Source organism: Galeopterus variegatus, unplaced genomic scaffold (genome assembly GCF_000696425.1).
Source record: "Galeopterus variegatus unplaced genomic scaffold, G_variegatus-3.0.2 Scaffold1954, whole genome shotgun sequence".
Lineage (NCBI taxonomy): Eukaryota > Metazoa > Chordata > Mammalia > Dermoptera > Cynocephalidae > Galeopterus > Galeopterus variegatus.
In genome coordinates, this window is record NW_007728065.1 from 29,289 (window position 1) to 45,187 (window position 15,899).

Genomic DNA, 15,899 nt, shown 5'->3' on the forward strand with positions numbered 1-15,899 from the left:
GTAACCTATTAATAAGTGATAATAATTACTACTAAATGTCAAAATTAAAATATCAGAATCAGCAGAAATTGATGGTAGCAGTACGCATAAAGGTGTATTTAATTAATTTGGGGTTCTGTTCTATCAGTTCCTCTCTATAAAACTGGTGCTTTCTATATAAAAAAATATATAACTTTGTTTTTACTGTATGTGTATGTGATTTTTTTCTTGTGCTTTTACCTCTCTATCATAAGCTTGTAGCAATGAAAAATGCCAGATTCCTTAGATTAGCTGCTTATGGTGTCATTTGTAATAAAATTGTACATAGTTAAATGAAATGAAATGATTTTGATTAGAGATATTTTAAATTTTAATATCCCAAACATGAATATTTTGTGAATGGTCATACATAATATTTTTAATATTCAAATTAACAAAAAGATTTAAAAATATATATATATCATGGTCAACGGACATAAAGAATGATTGAGTATTGTAACAATGAATAAGTTAACTATACCGATCTAACCACCACACATTGTACACAATAACTGAAAATCAACATTGTACCCCACATATATGTATAATAAATTATTGAAAATATATATATATAAATATATTATATATTGTTATATTACATATAATATATTATACTTATACTTATATATATATATATTTATACAAGCATATTTATATATGTATATATATATATTTTTTATGTATATATAAAAAACAAGCATTGCCCACATGAGTTATTTCTGGTTTTCACTTTCTCCATATTTCTTTTCCTTTTTGGTTAAAAATGTTTTCAACCTTATTAGAAAATTTATGGATTTGTAAGAACAAAGGTGTTAACAAATGCAATCTGTTTATCTGATGATGATAAAAATTTTAATTTTAAAACATCCTTTGACAACAAAATAAGAACCGAACATTACCTCCCGCACAGCTCTTAAACAAGACACCTTGATAACTGAGGAAACATTTGCTTATGGGTTTGACTGCACTTTTCCCCCAAAGCAAAGAGTACTCCTGGTGAGGTGCATATACTTAAGTGAATAAATCTGTTTATTGAAGGCGTGAGCATTTATTTGAAAAGTTTTTTTTTGAGTTCCTAAATGATAATAAAGACTAAATTATATTTAGCTCATATTTATTTTTCACTTTTCTCCCTACTATTTTCTGCCTGCCATATAATTGCCTGATTTGCCAGTCTCTAGCTTTTTTAAAAAGTTTTTTATATATTTCTTATGGGAAATACATTGTCCTTCTTCATCATCAAAGACAACTGAAAGATGTATGATGCCTTGTAACTTCAATGGTTTTCTCTGAATATCGTAAAACACATGTTCTTTGAAAAGACATTTAAGGGGCCAGCCCGGTGGCGCACTGCTACAGTGCGCCGCTTTGGAGCGTGGTGGCGCTCCCGCCAAGGGTTCGGATCCCACATACAGACCGGCCACTCACTGGCTGAGAGAGGTGCGGGAGCAACACCGAGGGTTGCGATCCCGTTGCCGGTCCCGGTCCGGTATGGGTGTGACACTGAGGGTTGCGATCTGTTGCCGGTCACGAAAAAAAGACAAAAAAAAAGGAAAAAAAAAAAAAAAGACATTTAATAATATAAATAGACTCTTACAAGTCTAATTAGGAAGAAATAAAGGGAATAAACATATACAGAATTAGGAATGAGAAAGGAGACATACCAGAGATAGAGTGACTAGAATAATTACAAGGGAATACCACATACACCTTTATGTCAATGAATTTGAAAACTGAGATAATTTCTATACTATATAAACCAAACTGACCCAAGAGAGATAGAAATATGAACAGAACAATTACCATCAATGGAACCGGAAACATTTAAAATTATAACTTTGCAAAAATGCATCAGAACCACATGTAGGGGGCCGGCCCGGTGGCGCACTGCTACAGTGCGCCGCTTGGGAAGCGCGGCGGCGCTCCCGTTGAGGGTTCGGATCCCACATACAGACCGGTTCCCGCTCACTGGCTGAGCGAGGTGCGGGAGCAACACCGAGGGTTGCGATCCCGTGCTGGTCCCGGTCCGGTACAGGCGCGACACTGAGGGTTGCAGTCCGTTGCTGGACACAAAAAAAAACAAAAAGAAAAAAAAAAAAAAAAAAGAACCACATGTATTACCAGCTGAATTTTACCTATTCTTTAAAGAGCATAAAATTTTAATGTGACTTAAACTCTTCCAGGCTATTTGGAAAAAAAAACCCAGAAAGACCACCAATTTATTTTAAGAAGTCTAACTTTAAATCTAAACCTAATAAAGACAATATAAAACACACACACACAAAAAAAACAAAAAAACAGGAAACTCTAGATCAGTCTCATTTATGAGTATAAAAGCACATTTCCAAGTTTATGAATATAGATGCATAATTCCAAAAAATTATATTGAATACAACAATGTAATCAAGTAGGTTTTTTTAAGTGGTTCAGTAATAGGAAATCTGTCAATATAATCCAATATATCAACATATTTAAAGAAAAAAACTATGACCATGTTAACAGATGCTGAAAAGATATCTGATATAACTCAGTAGCCATTCCTAATACAAATTCTATATAAATTAGAAATAGAAGAAAACTCTTAATAATAGACTAAAATAAATAAATAAATAAAAACATAATAATAGATTATTTACCAAAATCCAATAGAAAATATTCTAAAGAGCAAAACAATTAATTGATTTTAATTTTTTTAATTGATTTGAATAACTACAATAACATGCTATACAGCAATGTTATTATTTAACATTGTTTTGGACAGTTTAGTACATTCAGTAAGACAGGAAAAATGCTATAAATATGAAGGGAAAAGGAGATAAAACTCAAGAGATGCTGGTAAAAAATACTACTGAAATTAATAAAAGAATTTGGTAAGATGATTGCAGACAGGATAAAGGTATGAGTTAATGACTTTTCTTTATTCTCTTAATAAGCACTTAAAAAAGGAAATGAGGCAAAATATCCATTCGCAATAGAAAAAGAAAACTCAATTGCTTATAGATAAATTTGACAAGAAAGGCACAGAACTTAAATGAAGAAAATAATAACATCTTATTTCAGAATATAAAACAAGCTCTGAACAAAATGAAAAACATTCACATGCTTGGATGAGAAGATTAATATTAAAAAGTCTACTTTCCCAAAACAATGTATAAATTTAGTGAAATTCTAATTAGTACTCTAACAGGGTGTGGGTGTGGGTTGGTTCTAGATAAAATACTTTTAAAAGTTATGTGGACAAATACATGACTGAGAATAGCAAAATAAACAGTAAAAGGAGACTTTGCAGACATTAGAACACGGTGAAAAGCCACTGCTACCAAATCTTTTTAGAACTCTAGAAAATTAGACAAACATACCAATGGACTAGAGTAAGAAGCCAGAAAGAGACTCAGTACACATATGAAAAGTAATATGTGATGAAGGTGGTAGTTGTGGAAAGCCAGAAGTTACAGAAGAAAAAAAATATTTATATATGACTATAAAAATTTTAAACTTTTGTGTGAATATATGTGGAAGAGATATTATAATCAAAATCAATAGAGAGATAATAGAGTCAGAGAAAATATTTAAAATAAAGAAGAGAGGTAGGTATTCAATAATGATAATTTATACTTACAAACTGAGGCAAAAGAGAATAAAATAGTAGGTAAGTAGACAAACAATATGAACAGTATTTACAGAAGAGAAAATCTAATGCACAATAAACATTTTAAAATATAGTAAATTTGATAGTAGTCAGGGAAGTGTTCATTAAAGTAACACTTTAAATCTATTTGTCAAAAATTAAAAAGAGTGATAATGCCTATTGTTGGGGAAAATGTGAGGAGGAGGAGATTCTCATACATTGTTGGTGGAAATAGAAAGTATTACAGCCTTTTGGAAAACAATCTAGTATTATCTATTCCAGTTACATTTTCTGTACCTTTTTCCAAGCAATGACAAATCAGCTTTATATCCCGTAGGAATACAAGCATCAGGAGGTAAGATTACACACAGAAGGATGTTTTCTTCAGCTTTATTAATGGTAGAAAAATAAATAAATAGAGCTCTACCAGTTGACTTTGACGGTTACCAGATATTTTTGGTATTACTGAGTGAGAAAAGCAAGATGCCCAGAGTGGTCAACTTGCCACCAAGTGGCTAATGGGTTTCCTCAGTAAATGGTGCTGTATCAGGGGCTCAGCCTTGGTCTCTGTAGCTGGCAGGTTGGACATTCAGTGGCAGTAGCAGTTAGAGAAGTCTTGGTAAGCAGGAGGCCATGCCACTGGGCCCATGCATAACTTCAGAACAATGTTTGACCAAACGGCATGACCCTGCATGGCCCAGTTAGGTTAACACATAAAGTTAACCATCACAAGTCCACCCCATGTCAAGGTGGCACCCATACACATCTCCTTAAACCATACTTAATCTCCAAATAAAAAAATAACATCATCATTGCACCTGACATGAAACAATTATCCTGCATACAATCAGAAACTTATTAACCCCTTCCCCAGAAGAGAAGGTGAAGTCCTTGAGTGAAGTTTATTCTTGTTCTTGATATCTCATAACTTAAATACTATGATGTAAAATTATCAATATTTAAACACTATAATATAAAGCCAATATATCTTATGTTACATGATGAAAGAATAAAAGAGGGAAGAAACAAAGATATTTGCTCTACACACACATACACACATTCATAACAAAATAAGGAGGAAACACTCATGACAATTACAGTCCTCATTTCTGTAGCTGGTCATAGCTGGTCACATTTATAACCACCTCCTACTACCGATTCTGTATTCCCTCTGCCTTCAGCAAGCAGATCAGTTGGCTATAGGTTTTTACCAGTGGGGTGACCCGAACCTTCATCCTTAAGGGTTTGGACCATTAGTCATTCTGCCTGTTTGTGGCCGTTGTAGTTTTCCCTTGACCTTAGTACCAGGGCATGGTAATACTAAGATCTCTGATATTCTGGACATATTCTTCCTTATCTCCATTGTTGAGTAGTATCCCAATTTCCCCTTGGTAGTCAGGATCAATCATCTTAGCTAACAAAATAACTTTTTTTTTCCGCTTTTTTTTTATCAATATACAATGTAGTTGATTTTCGTGTCCCTTTACCGATTCCTCTCTCCCCCTTCCCTCTCCCCCCTCCCACCCATAACATCATATCTGTTCACTTGTCTTGACAAGTTCAAGGAATTGTGATTGAGAATAATTCTCTTCTAACAAAGGAGAAGCATCCCCCTTAACATTGAGGAAGGATGGGGGGTGGGGATTGCAACAGCAGAACACCCCATATTTGATTATATTTGATCCTCTTCTCCTAGGGCTATAGTAGGTTCAGCCTTGGAGGAAGTTTGCAAGGGAAACTTGCTGGCTGAATCCCCAGAAATAGGAGTATGCTTGTCTAGCAGAATTTAAGATAAGCATGAAGGCTGGCTTAGCATGCATTTCTTTGAGTTCCCTCTTTTCCCATGTTTATTTGATATTTTGAATCTCGGTTACAGGGCAAGATGACATTATTTACATAAATGTAAAGCTATTTTCTGGTCAGCCTGGAGTTGCAGATTTGCTGTGAGGCACGTACTATCCAGACCTTGAGAAACCAAGGAAGACATCAATAAAGCTGTGCTGATTCCACCCTGAAGCAAACCAAAATCTTGCAGGACGCTAAGATAACATCAAGGACAAGAACAGAAATGAGACAGAGCCTTGGCGAGATTTTACACCTGTCTCCTTACATGTAGCTCCCACAGCTCACGTCCCCTTCCCTTGTGTTTTTCACGTCCCTCAACCACCTCCTTAAAAACACCTTGGTAAGTCTGAGCCTTTGAGATGGGTTACTCACCATCTCCTTCAGGTTGACCTGTCCTGAATAAAGCTGCCTTCCCTTTTCACTATCAAGCCAGCTGCTTTATGATGGTGGGAACATGATAAGACCAGTGAATTCCATGATTATAAACCCATTTCCTCACTTCTTTTTCTGTGAAGTGAGTTCCTTTATCAGAATCAATGTTGTATGGAGTACCATGATGGTGTATAAGACATTCTGTAAATCCACAGATGGTAGTTTTGGCAGAAGCACTGCATGCAGGAAAGGCTAATCTGTATCTAGAGTAAGTATCTGCTCCAGTAAGAACAGAATGCTGCCCCTTCCAAGATGGAAGGGGTTTGAAGTACGTAACCTGCCTCCAGATAGCTGACTGATCACCTCATGGAATGCGGCTACAAGGAGGGCTCAGTGTTCGTCTCTGCTGCTGGCAGACTGGACACTCAGCAGTGGCCGTAGCCAGGCTGGTCTTGGCCCATGAATCAATATATAATTGCACATCTGGTCATTTCTCCTTCCAAGCAAAGAGAACCACCAGGTGTACTGCTCAAAATTCTGTTGATTGGATTTCCTTTCACCAAAGTTTTTCAGGGATGTCCCAGGAAGGGGCTGTGGCATTGCAGCTGTCCACTGTTAGGTGGTGCCTGCATATAGTGCAGAACCATCTGTAAATCAAGCCTGAGTTTTCTCTACCTCTGTCAATTGATCACAGGGAACTCTCTATGAAGCCACAGGTACAGGCTAGGAGAGAGAAGGTAATATAACAAAAGTGGGAATAAATACCATGGGCATTTAGGCCACTTCTTAATGTAACTTACTTGTGCCTTCAAGGCATAGATAGATAGATGTGTGTGTGTGTGTGTGTCTGTGTGTGTAGAGAGAGAGAGAGAGAAAGAAAGAGAGAGAGACAGAATTATGGAGGCTGACAAGTCCCAGGATCTGCAGTTGGCAAGCTGAAGACCCAGGAGAGCAGATGGTGTAGTTCTAGTCCAAATGCCAACAGCCTCGATATGCAGGAAGAGCCAATGTTTCAGTTCAAGCACAGAGGCAGGAAAAAAGTGATGTCTCAGCTCAAAGCAGTTAGGCAGGACAGAGTTCCCCCTTACTTGTGGGAGGGTAAGCCTTTTTGTTCTATTCAGGATTTCAACTGATGAGAAGAGGCCTACCCACATGAGTGAGGGAAATCTGTTTTACTCCATCTACCAATTTAAATGTTAATCTGATCCAGAAGCACCCTCACAGACACAACCAGAATAATGTTTGACCAAATGTCTGGTCACTCCATGATGCAGTCACGTTGACACATAAAATTAACCACCACATTCTTATCCATGTGGATACTCTCTGGTGAATGTTAATATTTGATGTGAAGATCTGTACATGTTGTGCTGTCATGTATTTATTCACCTACCTCTTCCCTAGACTTCCTTGTCACTGATTTGTCGGTTTTCTACTTCTATGCCCCTGATTGTTGACCACTGTCTAGGAATCTTCATATACTTTCATCTCAGGCCACTTCTCCCTCCAAACAAAGTGAATGATCAGTTGTACCACTCATAGCTTACCTAGGGCAAGTTCCATGAGGAAAGAAATAGGCAAAGGATGGAGCCCTGGGCTATACTGACAATTAAATTGCAAATGGAGAAAGCTGACCCCCAAAAGGAAATCAAGAAAAAACTGACCTTTAAGAGGAGAACCAGGAGTGTGCAGAGTCATAAAATTTAAAGCAAGAGATTTTCAAGAAAAGGGAAACAGCCAACAGTATCAAATGCAAAAAAGAGGAGCAACACTTCATACCGTGATAGGGAAGGAGGTAAGAATGAACAAACATGCATAGAAGTTTGTGCTTAGGGGAGTTGAAAGCTAGAGAGCTCACATCCGAAAGCCTCTATATTCTCTGTGAAGCAGAAAGCAAAATCTCATAGAAAAGTGTTTATATCTAAGAATCAAAGACAAAAGTAAAACACAGATTTGAAAACTGGCGTCAGAGACATTAAACACAAAAAAGAGTGAAAAGAAAAAAAAGTAATACAAGTCCTGATGTCTATGAAAGTGCGGTACTATTAGAAATTTGCTCTTTAACCATGTATTGTATTCAAAGCTCTCCCACAGCAATGGTAAGTGCTAAAACAAACAAAAAAAGTCTAAGACTTTCGTTCATTGTTGTTCAGATTACATTAAAGCCTAGCACATTACATTAATGTCTGACACGCAGTAGTTACACAATAAAATTTGTTGAATAAATGAATTAATGAAGAAATAGAACTAAGGTATACCATAAAAATATGGTAAGAAGACACCAGGACAATTTTTGCTGCAAATGTTTATACTAAAAAATGTGTATTCCAAATACACACAGAATAATATATCAACATTTAACATATGGAAAAATTTTTATTTGATAGGTAGAGATACATTACAAGTCTTATTAAAACTTGAGATGCAGCAAAAGTTTTGTCTCATGGACTCTTAATTGTCTATGAATCATGATGCAAAATGGTTTAATTCCAAAGTGTCAGAATATGAAAACCATTATCAAGATAGATTTATTAGAAATAGACCTTAGGCAGATTATGCAAGATGGTAACTTAATGCAATAGCAATAGTAATAGTGCCCAAGAAGTTAATCGCCTGAGAGAAACATTCCTTCAGAAACTTATTGCAACATTTTATTATCATAAGTGTGTATCATTTTTATATTACAAAAGAAAAGTTTCCAATTATTCTGAAAAATTTCAAATGTACAGAAAAGTAAAAAAATAATATTATAAACAATTACTGTATCCTTCCTCTAAATTCCCTAATTGTTAATATTTGTCACCTTTTCTTTACCTCTATCTCCATTTTTTGTGAACTGTTTTAAAGTTGAAGACAATGATATTTCATCCCTAACACTTCAGCATTTGTCTCATAAAAACAAGAATATTAATATTAATTAGATTAACATTAATTCACAATGATCACTTGATATATAGCCCATATTTAAATTTCCCCAATTGTCTCCAAAAATCTCTTATATTTTCTTATCCAGGATTCAGTTAAGTTTTGTTCATTGTATTTGGTTCATATATCTATTTAATCTCTTTTAATCTAGAATAGTCCCCTATCCTTGGCTTTTTCTGTTTTTCATAATATTGAATTTTGAAGCATTAGAGTCATTTGTCTTCTACAATGTCTCACATTCTTGATTTGGTTGTTTTCTTAGGGTTACATTCAGGTTAAGCACTTTTTGACCCAAATACTACATAGATGATGCATCGCATGAGGACTTACATAATGTCAAATTGTGCCCCTGTTGGTGATGCTACGCTTGACAGCTTGGTTAATGTGGTGATTGCCACATCTTTCCACTGTAAAGGTACACTTCTCCCTTGATAATTAATAAGAGGTCTGTGTGATGGTATTATGAAACCATGAGACTGACCTGTGCCCCAAAGTCTTTCACCGTGTAAGAGTTTTAGCGACTATTGATGGTCCTGACCTGGAATGATTGTTACATCGGTGGTTACAAAATGGTGATTTTTCTAAATCTATCATTCCTTCTTCTATATTAACAAGCATTCTCTCTGAAGAGAAGCTTCTCTGAAGAGCTTCCTACCTTTCTTTCAACATCTTCTCTTCCCCTATTGTCTCTCATCACTATGGACTTATGGATTTTTTAAAATTAAGTATGTTGTAATCCATTAATGCCATTATTATTTCTTACCTTCCAATTGTCCCATATTAGACCAGTGGGAGTTTTCTAGTTGGCCTTTTGATATGACCTAGAAGTCTTTACTAATGTCCTTGCTCTCAAGTATACCAAGCATCCTACGTAAAGTTAATTTATACTTTTCCTGTCCCAGATCTGGAATCAGCCATTTCTCAAAGGAGCCTGTTTACTTCTAGTGGAGAATGGCAATTCGAGATGAAGATCCAGGTAACAGATATACTTACTGCTACTCCTAAGCATCTCTTTTAGTGGGCAGAACTGAGAATATATGAATATATAAATACATATATAAATTTAATCCTATGTTCATACTGCTACCTCAAATTCAAATTCAATGCCACAAAGTTCTTCTTCTATTTCCCTTGTTTCATATTTGCTTCTCACTTTCTCCACAGTAAGAACCCTGATTCCCAACATCAACATAGGTATTCATTTGTTCTATCTCACAATAATACAAAATTGTTTCAGAATTACAAAACCAATACCATCATTATAGCACGACTTTTAAATAAAGTTAAAGATTTATTTGTACATGTTTTGTCCTTAGAATATATCCCAGTCAGTACTCAGAAGCAGAAGCACTAGGAAATGTAAGTAATGAGGAATTTGTTATAGGGATTTGATCGTATGCAATTGTCAGACTAGTTAAACAGATTATATGAGGCTGGTATTTTTGTGTCTGTTACTGGGACCTAAAATCCTTAGGGCATATAGTCAAGAAGGAAAGACAGACGTGAAGTAGGAGAAGCAGGCACACAGTGAAATCTGTGAGGCTGAGCTGGAACCCCTGGGGAGACACTGCAACAAAGTCAGACTCTTATGACCTCAGCCTCTCATCACAACTTCTGTAACAGGGGATCTTGCAGGAGAAGCTGGTGCCCTTCACCACAGAATTGAATGTGCATCCCATCAGAATGGTAGCACTTATCGTTACCATTTCAGTCTTACAGAATCTCTACCAGTTACCCTCACAAATGCATCCCTTACAACCTTGGTGAGGAGAATTTGTTCTGGATCCTCCCAGGGGATGTATTTAAGGAATGTCTAAGCAGTCTTACATGATGGAGGGGAATTCTGGGAAACAATTGTAATTTAGCTAATTTGACAGAGTGTGAATCTAGTCAGAAAACTACATTCACAAGGGCTTTTGCCACACCCCCCTGACATATGCACCCAGCCCGACAATGACCAAGCCACCGCTGGAAGCCCCCTTGTCTCCCCTGTAGGAACATTGGGGGTGCCACAGGTCTTAATCCTGCCCTTCCTCCTTCTTCCTTCTTCCATCCCATTTCTTTCCCCTTTCCCGTCTCTCAATCCCTCTCAACTGCTCTGCAACAACATCCTAGAATGTAAAAAATAATATTAATAAAATTACATTTTCCAAAAAAAAAAAAAATATATTCAAAAGCTATTGGATCATTTTCTCTGTGCAACTGTGTTATCAATTTGATATACAATTCGATTCATTTGTTTAGATTTTACTTTTTTCATTGATTTACATGTCTCATAAATTAAAACTTTATTAAAAGATATACTTAGAGAAGTCTTGCTCTTACCGTATTCCCTCTATCCTGTTCCTACCCGTCCATATTAATTGCCATTTTCATTATATAAAATATATATATACACAAAATTATCTATAGTTTTCCTGTGGGGTTTTTTTTGCCAAAAGGTAACATGCTGTATACAGTTTATTGCACCATGCAATAAAAGCAAACTTAAAATTTAACACCAAAGGGGGCCGACCCCTTGGCTCACTCGGGAGAGTGCGGCGCTGGCAGCACAGCAGCACTCCCACCGCGGGTTCGGATCCTATATAGGGATGACCGCTTCACTCACTGGCTGAGTGCGGTGCTGGGCGACACCAAGCCAAGGGTTGTGATCCTCTTACCAGTCACAAAAAAGAAAAAAAAAAAAAAAAGGCAATAAAATTTAACACCAAAAAATACCAAATTCACAAAGAATATTTCAAAGAACTCTGGATCTTATTAACACACCCAAAAGTAGTACAAGCAAGATGTTAAAGGTAGTATAAGCAAGATAAAATAATATTCTGATATAAATATCATGTGTTAAATATTAGAAATATAATATTTAATAAATTTAATAAATTTAGAAGCAAGGTTTTCCTTCATGAGCAAAAATTAGAAAGTCTTGGAAATGTGAGATGACAGTTAGGGAGATGACAACATTGCTGAAAAGATTGAAAATCTAGACTTTATTAATAACAATAGCACTTCATTTAAAAAAAAAACAAAGGTTTTTGATGACCACAAGCTTCCTGTATACCAATAATGGGGTGGAGCTGCTTACACTTGTATGATCTTGATTATATTAACAGAAGTACCGTCACTACGTTATTGCAGTCGGAGATTCTATTCTTTGTTGGTTAGACAAAATCTGTAACAGTGTTCAATTTATGGGTCTATGTTTTAAGAGGAGCATTGAAAAGCGTACACAGAAAGAAGAGAAAATGCTTTGCGGAGAGAACTAAAGGAAACAGATCTCTCTTCAAATATTCAAAAGTAGTTACATAGACTAAGAAATAGACTTCTCCTCTGTTCCTCTAGGAGGCAAAACTCAGACAAGAATATAGATGTCATAATGAGGAAGATTTCAATTTAACTTCAGAAACAAATAGTTACCATTGAATGTCCTGTGTTAGTGAGGTCCCCATCACTGAACTATTTGGTCAGAGTCTAGAATTCCTCAGAGGAAACTCCAAGTGTCTCTCCTTGGGAAAGTTGTGCTAAATCAATTCTATGATTCTATTTTATCTTCACACCTAAATAGTGCCTGAGAATAGTTCTCTATTAAACAGTATAGGATGTGTTATTCATAATGATGACCTCAATTCATTAAAAAAAACAACACTATACTATGATCAGCTACACATCATTGAAGCTGGTTGGAGCTGTAGAAGCTTCCTAGAGGCCCCTTACTTGTTTTCCAGTAGTTGACCACATTAATGTGGGACCAGACACTGGACTCTCCAGTGTCTATCAGAATGCAGGATTCGAGATAGAAATGCCAGCCGGAAATAAAGGGTCAGACATAGCAGCAAAGCTCTAATAGTGTCTCAGTCATCAACTGGGGCAATGGTTCTGAGCAGTGCCTCTCACCTAGATTTATTTCCTAGCTTCCTGTGAATACGTGAATGCCTTAGGGAAAAAGGGATTGTGAGTAAAACCTAAAAGAACTGTGTTGACTAAAATGTCTGTAGGACTTTAGAATGCAAAGTAAAACTGCTTTGATGCCCATATGGCACACTACAACACATAAAGGAAGTGTTCTCTCTGTTTGTGCTGAGAGCACAAACTGGCTTGGCTATTACAGGCTCCAGGAACACTGTTCTGTGTAGAAGGTTTCAGCACATCAACACTGCCTATGGCAGCATTGGGATATGGAGGAAGTGCCTAGGAGGAGACAGACTGTGCCCAATAAAAAAGGACCTGCATCTAATTTTGCATACAGTGGAGGCCTCAGAAACTGAAAAATGAAGATGGGTGCTTGTTCATTAGCAAACTGAGATACATCTGGGTGATTCCCAGTAATAAAGGGAGAGAATCTGATTGGGTATAGAATCCTCTTGGGAGAAGGTGAGGGTGAATAGCCAGTTCATTATTCTACACATGATGTGCAGTGGTTTTAATACATGTCTGTAAATTTTTTGGCACTTCTATCAATATCCCCTTTTCTTAAATTTGAGCTGGACTTAATAACTTACCTTTATTCAAAAAAATGCAGCAGAAGTGTTGCTGTGTGACTTTGGAGGCTAATAGAATATAATATAGCTTTCAACTTACTTATTGCAACACTAGCATTTGGAGCCCTGAACTGCCTTGTAAAGAGTCTGACTACCCTGAGGCAGCCATACTAGGAGGAAGCTCAGGCCACATGAAGAGATTATGTTTAGGTATTCTGACTGTCTGTCCCAGCTGGGGTCCCAGATTTAACCACCAGCCATGTCACTAAATATGCCTCCACAAGTCCCCAACCATTGAGACACTCCCAGACATTAAGTCTTCCCAGCTGCGGCCCAAGACATCATGAAGCAGATATAAGCCACTTTGCTATGCTTTGTCTGAATTCTGAGAGGGTAATTTTATAACTTGCAAATGACAAAACTATAATATTTGATTCTCACAATGATACAGTTAGGTAGGCTGGACCGGCATTATTATCACCTTTATTTTATAGGTTAAAAATCCCCCAAAACAACAAGCAATAGCGATACCTGCATAGAGATTATATGGCCAAAATGTGGCATGCTGACACCAAAATCTTGATCTTTGGGCTTTAAAGTTTATGCTTTCTCTGCTGTTTCTCAGCTGAATACTGTGGGATATACCCAGAATTTGAAAACAAGGTCAGAACATGTTGACAAATGGAAGCTAACATAAATCAATATTAAATTGATGAGATCAGTCATTCTGTGGAGAAATAATCATGTAAGACAGGATCTACAGATTGATGCTGATAAATAAGGCTATTATTTAAAATGCAACCAATGGGGAAAAAATCTTAGGGCTTTTAATGTTATACAGAAGTGTTAAAATGATATAATAATTTTAGGGGTTAATTTTTTAAAAATTAAACAGGACAATTAGAGAAAAAAAACCCCACAAAACCCTGCCAATTGTGTTTCTCATGAAGTCAAGGGGAAAGGGTGCCACTAAATAGCTGATGGCGCTATTTTAGTCTGCTTATAAAGAAGTCCTTCAGTAAAGAAGGATGCTTCAGATTAGTATAGCTGGATGACATTATCCCTTATGGTCATCTTCATTTACTCTACATTTGCCAAGCCACCTTTTTTTTTTTTTTTTTTTTCCAAAGATGACCGGTAAGGGGATCTTAACCCTTGACTTGGTGTTGTCAGCACCACACTCTCCCAAGTGAGCTAACCGGCCATCCCTATATGGGATCCGAACCCACGGCCTTGGTGTTATCAGCACCACACTCTCCCGAGTGAGCCACGGGCTGGCCCATGCCAAGTCACCCTTTGATTTAGATTTAGGGAAACTTTCCTACTCGGAAAAAACGTACAATGAAGTTGACGTTTTCAAGCATACCATATTCATTTGATAGGTTGTATTTTTCAATGTAGAAGTATGTGAATATTCTGATTCATCAAGCAGCTTCACATATAACTCCTTACCCTGAGAGTAAGCATCAGTTCCCAGGCTCATGGTGACACTATCAATATGCAGACATCCTGTTTCAGAAGTCAGCAGGACAGTTTTCTATCTCTCCAATCATCCTAAATACAATAACAAGATCACTGGTGACTTCCCCCACTCCTGGGAAGTACAAAAAAGCAGAGTCCCCTGAAGCTTTTCCTAATTAGTCACTTTGTTGATTAACTGCACACCATCGAGAGCCCACCACAATAACTTCTAGTATGTTTTTCACTCCTGTTTCTCCCTTCAATTTTTTTTCCCAATTATTCCCCCTTCTCTTTAGATAATATATTTTTAATAATGAATTGAGTTTCTTGAACTAAATCCATGGTGTAATTGGGCTTCTCAAAGAGAACTTACCTCTTCTCTCAGTTGTTTTCTTGCATATTTTGCACAGAATGCCTTAGAATAGTCTGTTCATGAAAGAAAGGCACAGAACGTACAAAACATTTCGAATTTCTCCAAAATAAATAAATAAATAAATAAATAAATAAGGTTCGTTTTGATGCTTCTGATGTCTAGAATGCCATGAGCCCTGTACAGGCCCCCAGCACATGGAACGTGTCAGTTGATATTTGCTAAATGAATGATTCTGGAAAACAAAATAAACTAAAAGAAAACCTCAACGATAAAAAAAAAAAAAAGATTTTAGACTTCCATTTACACTTTAAAAGGCCCAATCCTTTAGTTAAAAGGATACAAACACCATGGTGCTAACTTAGCTGTCCCTAAGTACATTCTATCAAATTCTATTTGGATGTTTCAACCTTGGGGCTTAAGGTCTTATTTTTATGATTCCAAGACGTCGTTGTAATAGAAATAGCAAGTACTATGGGCTTCCCCGCCTTCCTCCCTCTAGGATTTCAACTTCTCCTCCAACACCACCCCTGCTTTTCTAGTAAATCCCACATTACAGAACAGTCTGCGGTCGGAGATGAGGAGAAAGTAGGAAATCGGAGCCATGGAAACGGTGGAGCGGAGGAAACGTGGGAGCAAGAGCGTGGTTGGAGGGGCGGGAACCCTCCCCGGGCGACGGCGCGAGGGCGCTCCTCGGATTACGTCATGCACCCCGGGGTGACGTCACGACCGTGACACGCGGGTGACGCCGTTGCCGCGGCGACTTCCAGTCGTCTCCGCCCCCTTCCCTCGTCTCTCCCCCTTC